This window comes from Poeciliopsis prolifica, unplaced genomic scaffold (genome assembly GCF_027474105.1).
Source record: "Poeciliopsis prolifica strain line A6 unplaced genomic scaffold, Auburn_PproV2 SCAFFOLD017, whole genome shotgun sequence".
Classification (NCBI taxonomy): Eukaryota; Metazoa; Chordata; class Actinopteri; order Cyprinodontiformes; family Poeciliidae; genus Poeciliopsis; species Poeciliopsis prolifica.
In genome coordinates this window covers 6661869-6674358 of record NW_026562392.1, presented here as the reverse complement: position 1 = coordinate 6674358, position 12490 = coordinate 6661869, and positions in this window count along the sequence as shown.

Genomic DNA, 12490 nt, shown 5'->3' with positions numbered 1-12490 from the left:
ATTTTTCCTTTTGCCGACTTGTCTATCCAGACATAAACCAGAAAAATAATAATAATAAAAAAGACCCTTATTAAAATTCTAGCACTGCAGTTGTTATTTACCTCCTTCACTGTGGAAAAATCTTGGAGGCGAGGAAAGACGAAGAGAGGAGAGGACAGGAGCGGAGGGGGATGGGTGAGGTACAGTTCGAGAAAGGAAGAAGCAAAGACGAGCAAAGAGTGAGATGCTGATAATTCAGTTTACCACAGCCAGACCCAGCCCATCCCCGTTGCATGTCTGTGTACTGGAGCACGTATGCACACCAGGAAACAATCAAGGTGTAATTGTAGATACGATAGGCGAACTGGGTAGGAGCTAACTTTTAAGAAAACGGTATGAAGGCTCACTTTGACCCCCAGAGCGTAAAACGAACCGATACACACCCAAGCTAATTCTCAGCTGCAGAAAAGCCAGTTACGTCACCAGATTTTCACACTGCGGTACTGTCTCTTTGTCTGCTTGTCGGATAGCCAGCTGTAAGATGGAGGACGTATGATGTCTTAGACAAAAATACAGCTGTGTGGACTTTATTTTTTTGTTTGGGGGGGGCGTTTGTTTCGATACACCTTTGTTCAAATATTGATTGGTGTCACGATGATTAGTTGTTTGGTGTTTCAGTTTTTTCTCTCTTTTTCTTGATCTGAAGTGTGTTTCACCGAATATTTACACAGATAAATGAAGTCGTTTATGTATGTGTGCGAACACACGCAAGAACTTCGATTGGATTATAAAATCCACTGAATTTTCCAACAGGCACGAAGAGGGAAATTCAAGCCATCTTTGTGTTTCCGCATGGACTGGACAGCCATAACTGCAGTGGAACGGCGTAACATTCGTATCGTGATATATGGCGACCTTTTGTTCATCTGTGCTCGGTGTCTCATAAACACACAGACAACACAAAGAGATGAAGAGTAATAATTCGTTTCAGTTCTACTCCTGTCATATCCCGTTTTTGTTTCTTTCAGTGAAAATAAACGTGAGAGTATTTGACCAAAAGAGAATATTTTATTTTTTATTTTTCAGCGAACTGTTTGCCTCAGTAGCACTGGGTTATTTTTCAGTGCCACGCCTTCGACCGTTTGGGACAAACTAACCTTATTCCAACTCCACCACCCCCCATTTTCAGCCCAGCTGATCGAGATTCACAAAAGACAAACCCCCCACCGCCCCCCCAAAAAAAAAAACGCTCGCGTGAATCCACGACACAGACGACACGAGACCGCCAAAGTCTACGACGAAAACAAAAATGATTCAGACATGGCGAGGCGGACAGTGAAATAACAATGCTCATTTATTGCAAAGGATAAACAAAGAAACGGTTTGGGGTTTGATTCCACTGTTGCTTCTCCTCTTCACACACACGGTTGGACCATGGACTGGGCTGATAGGATTATAGAGTGGTCCTGTAGTCACATTCTTTGTGTTTCTTTCCTCTCTTTCGGTCTGCCAAGCCTAAAATATTCACAGAGTTAATTCCTGTCTGACAGAGCACTAAAATATCTATCTATCTATCTATGACTATTTTTCAAGTTTTGAATGTGAGGGTGTTGTCTGCTGGTGTATAAATTAAAAATAATGCAGCAGAGCTGGAGACAGACAGGCTTTACAGAATACTGATGCCATATTAAATGTTGGCGTGTGGAGAATATTAGTCCTATAGCGATAGGTTATTGGTCAAACCTCGGGTTGTGACAGCAGAGTTGTTTTTCAAAAACCTCAAGTTTCATTTTGCACATAAAAAACGCCAGAGGGACACTGTTATTTTCAATATATATATATATATATATATATATATATATATATATATATATATATATATATATAAAACATAAATGAGAAATCAAACACTATTCCTGTGCAAAAGAACGAAATGAGCATTCGTTGTTGTTGCAATTGTCCCAACGTTTTCGTATCTGATTTTCTGGCGGTGACTGCAGCCTTATTTATGTGCTTTTTATTCGTTGTCTGGGCATCGAAAGAGTGTTAGTTTTTCTCTCTGTCTGAAGGACAATGTTCCCATTCGGAGGCGAGTGGGAGTGCAGTGTTTGACACATGTTAGTGCTGGCTGATTAGTCGACACATAAAGAACATGCAGTCCCTCCATCACCATTCAGCCATTTTGTCTCCGCCGTTTGCGCTTACTGGTCGAGTGGATGTTTGTGCGCGCGAGAAAGGCTTTTGTTAAGGTAATGCCTAGGAGAGAGAATGACCGAGGGAGAAGACACTGTGAAAAATCGCACAGACCGCAGCCAAGTCCCACCGACCCTCGGATGAGATTTTGTCGTCTTTGGTCTGACCACGTCATTAAAACACAATTTTTGCGTTTTCCCTAAAATTGCGAGGTAACAGAGTAATGCCTAAAAAAAAAAAAAAAAAGAAAGGTTATATTTTATATGGAGAGGTGCTGTGTGGAGATCAGTAGTTTTGTGTCTTTTGTCTCTTAAGTGGATTAACACTGTGGTGAGTGAGACACACAGTGAAACTGGCAGCCATAGCCATTGTTTACAAGCTGGTGTCGCCTCCGCCGCTTCAAATCTTTGTCCGATGCTGATTTGTTTCCCCAGACTTTCTTACAATTGCTGGGTGGAGTTTGTGCTGATTCGATGTGTAATCTTTTGGTGTGCGTGTAGGGGGGGAAACGTGCAAATGTTTGCATTGCATCGTTATATTTAATTCATTTTTGGGCCCTTTCTAAAATTAGAGCCCAGAATCTGCAATATATGTATATTCAGCACCACACACCCATATGTGTATATAAGCGTGTGTGTGCACAATTACAAATGTCATGTTTATTATTTCACAGGGCGCAACATCTTCGATAAAAATGCAAATCTTGTCTTTCTCATTGAGTAATCTTGTGTAGTTTTGAAGGCAAATTCAATCAACCTTCCACCATCATATCAGTTTTATAAAACATCAAGAGAAAATAATTAGATATGCAATAGAAAGGCAAGAATTTGATGCTTTTTATATTTTTTTTTCTCACTAACACCACAACATGGCTACTAAAAATGAGGCTAAAACACTCTTGATGAATATGTGCTTAAATAGATTTTAGTTTACTTAAATTGGTGCATTTGGTATTACAAATATTATTTATGTTACTGCTTCCGTTAAGCATTCAATGTACATAATGCATGTAATGCATGCTGCATTATAACATAAATTTCATTTCCTTTTTTTTTTATTTTTAGGCCCGAGCAGCTAAGCGCTGCGAAGGCCTATTGTTTCTGTACTGTTTCTTATTATATTATTATTATTATTCTTCCACCCAAATGAATTGGCTTTTTGGGGGCTTTATCATATTCAAAAACTCACCAAACTTGGCAGACCCGTAAAGGGAGTTTCAAAATTTTGTATTTTAAGGTCATCGCAAAAATCCATAAGAAATGGCTCAATAGCGCCACCTAGAAATTTTCAAAGGACCCTTTGCTATTCACTTTCTTCATCGTAGAGACATAAAATTTGGTACACTTGTAGAGCTCCCCAAGATGCTCAAAATTTACAATTAATGTCATAGTGCAAGTATCACAGGAAGTCGGCCATTTTGGATTGAAGGTCCAATTTTGAGCCCATTTTTGCCGTTTACAGCCTCCGTATTTGATCGAACTCCTCCTAGGGATTTCCATTGACCGGCTTCAAACTCGGTCAGTCTGTTCATAAGGCATGTCCCATCTAAAGTTATCAAAACGGTGAGTTTTTGAGTATGCTGAAGGGGGGTTAGCAGGGGTCAAAGTTCACCTACTCGCCGTAAATAAATAAACTGCTATATCTCCTACAAAGAAACTCACAGAGGCACCAAAGTTACTGTGATTGATCATCATCCGCTGCCCTACAATACCATATGGTCGAATGATGACATCACTTAGGCCACGCCCCCTGAGAACAGGAAGTGTCATGTTTTACTGTGAACTGTCGCTATCTGACCCCTTTGACCTCATCAACATGAAACTGTGCCCAGACACAGAAAACATGTTGGTGTGTTGAGGATTCCAACCCCGACCAGCTTCGATGGAGCAGGTGGGCGTGGCGGCGTGGCGAAGTGACCCGTAACGCCATAGCCATACGTTTGGCTCTCAATTCCACATTTTTGGCAGCGCAGCTCCAAACTCACAAAGATGGATCTTCATCCACTCCCCGACAGGAATCCATCACAATATTTGCAGGGTGTGGCCTAATTTCTCTATAGCGCCCCCTAGAAAATTTTAAATGATCAGCCCCAAGCCATGCTTTAACCTACAACTACGAAACTTTGTACACGTGTGTACCATGTCAGGACTTACAAAAAAGTCTCTTGGAGCCACGGTCTAAACCCCAGAGGAAGTCAGCCATTTTAGATTGAAGTTCAAATTTTGATCCCATTTTTGCCGTTTACAGCCTTCCTATTTGATCGAACTCCTCCTAGGGATTTCGATTGATCGGCTTCAAACTCGGTCAGTCTGCTCATAAGGCATGTCCCATCTAAAGTTATCAAAACGGTGAGTTTTTGAGAATGCTGAAGGGGGGTTAGCAGGGGTCAAAGTTCACCTACTCGCCGTAAAAAAATAAACTGCTATATCTCCTACACAGAAACTCACAGAGGCACCAGACTTTCTGTGATTGATCATCATCGGGTGTCCTACAATACCCTATGGTCGAATGATGACATCACTTAGGCCACGCCCCCTGAGAAAAGGAAGTGTCATGTTTTACTCTGAACGGTCGCTATCTCACCCCTTTGACCTCATCAACATGAAACTGTGCCCAGACACAGAAGACATGTTGGTGTGTTGAGGATTTCAACCCCGACCAGCTACGATGGAGCAGGTGGGCGTGGCGGCGTGGCGAAGTGACCTGTAACGCCATCGCCATACGTTTGGCTCTCAATTCCACATTTCTGGGCCCACCTGCTCCAAACTCACAAGGATGGATTCCCATCAACTCCCGACAGGAATCCATCACAATATTTGGTGGGCGTGGCCTAATTTCTTATAGCGCCCCCTAGAAAACAGCAGCCCATAGGTTATGTTGTTATTAATTATTTAAATATACATTATTATAACTTTTTATATATATATAAGTTTATTTTGTGGGTTAAAGTACAAACATTCATTCATTTTTGCTAGAAATAATACAAACAAAGTCATTCAGCAAAACTTATGACAGCGAAGTAAGAACACACTGGGGTCAGTGTTGATGGAGTACTACTGGCACCTTGTGGAGAAATACTGGTACTGCTAGTGCAATACCAGTATTGCCCCAGCAGGAGGCAGTGGTACTCCATCAATGAGAAAACAGATCGACGCTACGTAATAACAGTCAGCCGGCGACAGCTGGAGCTGCGAAGTTTTCCTGAACATTTTGCCTGCTTTTTGGAGCCACAGAACTGGACTACGCTCAACATTTTGCTTGGATTTTGGAGTTGCAAATCCAAACCACGCTTTTGAGCAAGAAGGCTCTGTTGGACCGGAGTTGGAGAAGTTTAAACTGAGCAACAGCTTCCGCGGTGCGGGCGGAGGCGCTGAAAACTGCGTGAGAGCTTCTGTGGTGGCTGGCGTGAGGCGGCGGTTGCTCATACCCCGCGGTGGCAATAGGCCGGAGCGGCGCTTGGCTGCGAGGGCCGTTCGAGGCTGCTTGCAGCTTTAATTTTTTTTTATTCCTTAATAGAGTAAAGACACTTTGTAATTATAGCTGTTCGAACAGTAGAGCTCCCCCTCTGGCTTTCAGGTAGCTTAGCATCCACTTTTGCACTAATCTGTTTGGAACAATAAAGTGTGTGGTTATAATTCAATTGTGTTTACTTTTTTAAAACAGAGAAAAAAGAGCAGAATAAATATCCGTATTTCAGCTGTGTTGCATATATTTGCAATTGACTTATACCCTTAGAACAAGATGAATGACATAGTGTGACATGTTCACGTTTACATAATTAATTTTAAAAATATAATCAAAGCACATGTTAGCTTCACAGTGCACAGATTTTATTTAGATTTGAAAAACCATAAAGAGTAAATTACTGCGCAAAAGGCAGAGCTGCTGGTCTCTCAGTTATAAAAATTTCTTTAAAGAATCATTTTTTTGTTGAGTGGGTTACGTTCACAATGACAGTGATGAAAAAAAAGCATATTTGCACCACGAGACGAAAATTCAACTTAAGCTCCTCTCATATTTATCAATCGCAGCCTACATTTCATATCTCTGCAGATAATAAATACCTGCATATTTCAGGTTTGTTATCTTCGCCTCTGTACACCTTATCTCTGCAGGTAATTTGTATATCTTTGCGTATACTCTTAACCTTGCCTACAAACGACTAAAACGATAAGATTTCAATAAGTTTTTGAAGTGCTGCCTAATAGATGGTGCTATGATTACACCTTCAAGGCCTTTAAGTGACATCCAAGTAATGTAGTTCTATGTCCTTCTTTTTTTTTTTTTTTTCATTTTCCAACGAGGCTTTTAATGGATTTATTCGTCAAAAGGTTGCTTCGTGTGGTCGTGTTTTCAGTAGTTAACGTGACGCTTTAGTAGATTTTTATTTTTTTGCATTTCTTTAGAAAGTAGCCTTCTTTTTTGTTGGCTGGAAAATAATGAAAGTGGACAGGCCTTTACGTACACGAGTAACTTTATATCGAAGGTCAAAATTTAGACAAGGGAAAACATTTAATCAACATTCATGGGTGAATTTTAAATAAGATTTATATATTTGTATGTATTTTTTTTTTATGAGCGATGAAACAAATCAAAGCCTAAATAAATATTACTCACACTTAATAAAACGAGTGCATTTCAGATCAAGTAAGAAAGCTAAATATTTATCATGCTGCACTACTTAAATATCTAAATTCTCACAGTGATCAGAAATAAAAACATTTCTTTTGTGTCGCGTGACATGTTAAATCGGTTCGTGAGCCATGAAGGAGCTGTAATTTCAACGAAATGACTCAATGTTAAGTCAGAGGACATTGAAAAGCAGTTTGTTATTCTTCTGGTTGACTCAGTCATCATCTCCTTTACCATTCAGCCCCGTTCGCTTCGACTGAGGCCTGTGCTGAGGACCGCCATTCATGACCAGCAGTGTGTGCAAACAGAAAAGTGTTATTGTCAAGGTGGGTGTGTGTTTACATTGACCCTTTTAAAAGGGAGGCTTCGCCTCCACAATACACTCTGATGTTGATTTTTCACTCTTTCTTCTTCTATCTGTATTTCACACATACTCCCTGTCATAAGCACACACACCCCCACACACACACACACACGCACACACAAAAGCCAGGCGGACCCATGCAGGATCAGCCATGCTAGAAGTTGTCAGTTTGACATTGTTGTCTATAAGCTGCTTTGGACCAAAAGAAGAAGAAGTTCTAAGGACATTTCCAAATGGTTTGTAGTAGTTGAGTTTTTTTTTTTCCCCCCCACTGCAGCCGTAGTAGCTCCGAGTCAGTGAATCACTGAAAGGAGGGGGAGGGCGGCGGCTCCTTCCAGTCATTCGCAGCTCAAATGTGAATAGGACCAGCAATTGATTTGCTAATGACAAAGTCCTCTGCCTTAATAAAAATGGACTTTAAAGCCTGTCCGTGTTGCTGTTTGGCGTGTTTTAGGAGGCTTCCTAAATCGATTAGCGGAAGGTGAAGCGGAGGCTGCCGTGCAGGATGTTGTTTCATGCAGTGGAAAGATGACTTTAAGATAAATGTGACACAGCTGTTGTAACTGCTGCTCCGCTGCTTGAATCTGCCTGGAATAACCAAATAGTAATTATTGAATTATTGTGCTACACAGTGGGTGGAAATAATACGCTCAGTCATGATTTTTATTCAATTCATTTGAGCAGAGTCAGTCTTGTCTGTGACACAGTCTCTTCATGTGGGGACAAGGACTCTGGCTTTCCAGATGCGCGTTTGACAGACAAGCGTTTACAATATGGATTTATTTTCACATAGGATTTATGATACTGTACGTTTGTGAGTTGAAATGCTGCTAGGCTTAGACTCGGATAAAGATTTTGCAGTGTGGTATTGTTAAAAATACCAAAGCCTTATGCGTCTCAAACAAAATTGAAAATAAAAAATATAACAAGTGACGTAATTGATTTTATTTACCACTGAATCGTACGACTACAGTAAGAAATAATGTGTTACTATGATCACAATTATGTTATCTACACAATTTTTACTTATTGCTATTAATATATACTTAAATAAAGAATTAACTATTACTAAATGTATTCTCATGTTCTTCTGCCATTTATAGAGAAGCACAACGAATTGATGTGTAGTCGGGAAAGAGATGCTGTTTAACGGAGGTGTTCGCCAGTGAGCCAGTTGCAATTTGGATACATTACACTTCTTTAATCTGTGCTTAGTGACTCTGTCTTTGTGCAATCATAAAGATCTACAAAGATATAAACACAAAAAAATATCCAGCTGACTGGCAGTGTGCAGCAACCACGGGAGGGACGTGCATTACTTTGATGATACATTCAGGAAAATCTTTATTTCTCTGCCGTGGCATTAAAGGGACTTTATTAAAATATAGCAGCAGAAAACATTAGTAGATTGAAAATCTCAGCTTTTAAAAACCTTCAAATTCTTTATTTTGCTTGTAGCCCATATTTGGTCATCTCTTCCTCTCGTTTTCTCTTCAGTAATGCTGTCAGTTTTCTGTTGAAATCTCAATAAAGCATCCGGAGTGTCGCCTCCCTCTTCAGCTAACATCTTCTCTCTCTCTGGGCATGTTGAAGTTACGCCTTAGCTCGCGTTGATGCGAGAACAATAACGACAGTGAGTGTGCCCTGCTGCGGATGTGGCACAAACGGCTCATAAATCCAGATGTGACAGGCTTTATTAGACAGCTGCTGACGATAATCCAGCCGATAAATGACTTTGAGGAGCTCTAAAACCCTCCGCTGCAGCGGTTCGCTCTGTGCGACGGGTTTTAATTTCCCCATCACGAGACGTAATGAAACATCAGGATTCTTGTGTTGACACTTCGCGCATTCGAGTGCTGATTGAGACTCAATGCAGGGAAAGTTATTTCTGTCTTGCTTTTAAGAAAACGAAGCCGAAGCAGCGGAACGGTCATGAAAGTTGGGAGCGTATAGCGGCGAACCCCGTCTTGTGGGCCCTCTGCGTGTTTGGGCTCGCTGCACTCGTCGTGCTGTTTGGTAAACTCGCGATAGATCCGGAGCAAGAGATCTCAGCGTGATCCTTACAGGAACATCTCAGCGCCTGCACATCACACGGCTGTCACTGGGTTGGAGCTGTCTCTCAGACACTTCGATTTCTCCTCGCCGAGTCCGCTCTGAGCGTTTCCTGCTTTGCACAGGATAGACGCGGGATGGAGGACCTTTCACCATGGCAACCGCTAATGCAGTATAGATGCAGGGACCGCCTGCCGTAATAACACGGGAGGCAGGTGAAATGTCACACGGGCTGCTTAAATGAGGCGCCTTTGATGTGGCAGTGCGGCGAACTCTTAAATCCCGTTCGCCTCCGCGGTGGAAATCGGGTTATTGTTTCCTGTATTGCTTCGGCGCCGCCGTAGTCTCCCGTTCAGCAGAGTGGAGCCAACAAAAGAGCCTCATCCTCAACATGGCGTCCCACACCGCCCTGCAGCCATCACTTCATTTTCGTGTCAGCCTCTCCTCTGCATTGTTTCCTGCATCGGCTTAGACTGCCCAACTCTTCTAATCCCCCTGTAGTCTGAGTTGGATATCGGCTTCGCGCCGTGTCCTCTCACCTCTTCAAGGATGGGATTTTTCTGTCCTGTCTTTCACACACTGGAGTGCATTTGAGAGAGTTCAAAAAATTGTCCTCCAAGCGGGTTATAATGAAGTTGTTTTCAATACAGCGTTTCATCTCGTTACCCTTTATTTCAATACATACACACATAAATATATATATATATATTTATTATAGGTGGACTAATTGATCAATAAGAAATCAGAACAGGTAATTGTTTACTTATTAGTTTTGATCAGTTTTCTGTTTCATGTGTTTACAGTTCTTAGAAAAACTAATCCTGATCAGTGGAAATTGAACCTCAATGCAAATCGGATATTGCTATCAGCCTGGGAAAAGCCTGATTGCTGCATCTCCCATTGTTAATTTTAAATGCACTTATCGATGTGTTCATAAACAATTGTCCACTCATATCAAGTCACTAGAACACAAGCGAGTGCATTATTAGATCATTTCTAGCTGAAACAAGGCCACAAGTCAAGGACCTCGTGACCACACAGTCCAAAACAAACATTTCTTCAATACGGCCTTGTCAGTAGCACTTCCCTGACCCTGCTGTTACTGCGTCTGTGTGCGTGTCCCTGTGTGTAAGGGCGTATTTGTTTTGTCTGCCCCTATCTATAGCTTTGAGCTGCCCCTTTCTTTTACAGGGAGAGAAAGAAACCACACCCCTCAGGCCTCAGCCAGTCTCTCTCTCTCTGTGTGTGTGTGTGTGGTGGTTTGCTCTCTTGGGATTTGGGGATTGATGTCAGGAGTTTTTCCTCCACAGCAAGAAGCTGCGGGACGACGGGGCACATGTGTTTCAGAGCGAAATGTACCCTGAAAGTTTCAGACAAGTTTACGATATGCAGTACACGAATAAAGATGGAGCACATACGGAGGGCAGCGGTGAATCTACGCGCATCTGGCTCCACAGGGCGATGTGTTTATTTGACTTTTAATACACTCAGCTCATGAATACGAATGGCAGTGTTGAGGAATAAACTTGACACAACACGTATGTCCCAAGTTCACTTGTTTTGACCAGTAAAATATGAATGCGATTGGGTGTTTTGTTTAGAGCATGAACGACAGATCACAGTGAAAATGCCTTTTATAGTACTTTATACAAAAATGTTGCATGATCTAACTGACTTTAAAAGCGAAAGCAACATTTTTTCCAAACTGCTGCAAAAATATTGCATCACACTGATATCACAGCAGTTATAATAATATATGTAGCTCCTATGTATTCGCACTTTAAATTAAATACTTTGAAAAAACATTCATTTAGATGCCAACTGTTTTGTTGTTTGTTTTTTCTTTTTAAATAAATGCTTTTTGTTTAGAATGCTACGTTTTTTGCCATTGTGCTTTTTCTACAATATAACAAGCCGACATTAGCCGGTTAATTAGTCGGACTACAGAGACGCCGCTCTGACCTTCCCGACTGCAGTCTGAAAACGGCGGCACCTTAATGAGAGTGTTGAGTGCTGCTCCTTTAGTTTCCATGCCATGGCCGTCTGTGATTTTTCGTGACCGGAAGAACTCTCCGGTCACGCTGAAGATATCTGGTCTCATTAAATGGCCTGAAAACTGTAGCCACGGTCTGATTCACAATTTATCCGGTTTAAAACTCTCAACTTCTTGAAACATTTGGCGCGGCTGAAGCGAAGGGACAAAAACGGACCCGCTTCAGTCCGTCTTGACTTTTAATTGCTGATAATGAGCAATTAAAAATTATTTGTGGTTTTTAGCCTATCTAAAAACCACAAATAGACGACGTGCACGCTTCATAACTTGTCGGACAAAACGTGGGAAATGTCGTCTCAAACTTTTACAACACAAGCGTCCTATTCTTAAAGTCGACATTATTTCTGTTTCCCCTTCAGAAATGTTTCCAGGAGGTTATGAGGAGGATCTGAAACGTGCACAGATTGCACATGATTGGAGTTGCCATTGAAGACATTTGAACTCAATGCTGCATTTTCCGACAAAAGCGGGCGGAGAGTATTTTTTTTTCAGCAAGATCATCGCTGTCCTGACCAGATTTGCTTGCATGTTTGTTTTAGTAAACAGTTCGCAGCACCAATCTCTATCTCTGCATTTCAGACGCACAGACTCCTCATCGCGCCTGGGCGGAACATGAAACGGCCCCTCCAGCTGGAAGAGCGAGAGCTGTGTGGGCTTCCTGAAGTGCTGCAGCGCCGGGTCACCGGAGAGCCGCAGTGCATGCTTGGGAACAGAGCAGCTATCTGTGTTATTTCAGCAGCAGCATGTTGGATGAAGGGCCCTTCCACGGGCATTATGGATTAATCTTTGGCAGGATCTCAACTGGATCGGCCCAAAAATGGGATGTTTAACCCTCACGTGTAGCAGAACTGCTGTGATAAAGCAGGATAGAGAGGATTGATCGTGACCCACATTGGGACTGTTCTAAATGTATTACCTGTGCTGACAGTTTATGAAAGTTTGTGCTAAAAGAGTATACTCTGCACACCCACAATGTTATTCCAAGGGAGCCGTAACTACATATATATATAAATATACGTATATATAAATATATAAAAATAAAAAAGCAACAACAATCAGAGATCAGAATCAGCATTTGTTTTTAGCTCTGATCCAGTCAATACCCTTACAATGTTACATTTCCCCTTCATTCATTAAATCTACCTCCTATGTATGCTTCCTAAACTCAACGATCAAAACGTAAGTACTTTTATAATGTATATATTTTTTTATTTAAT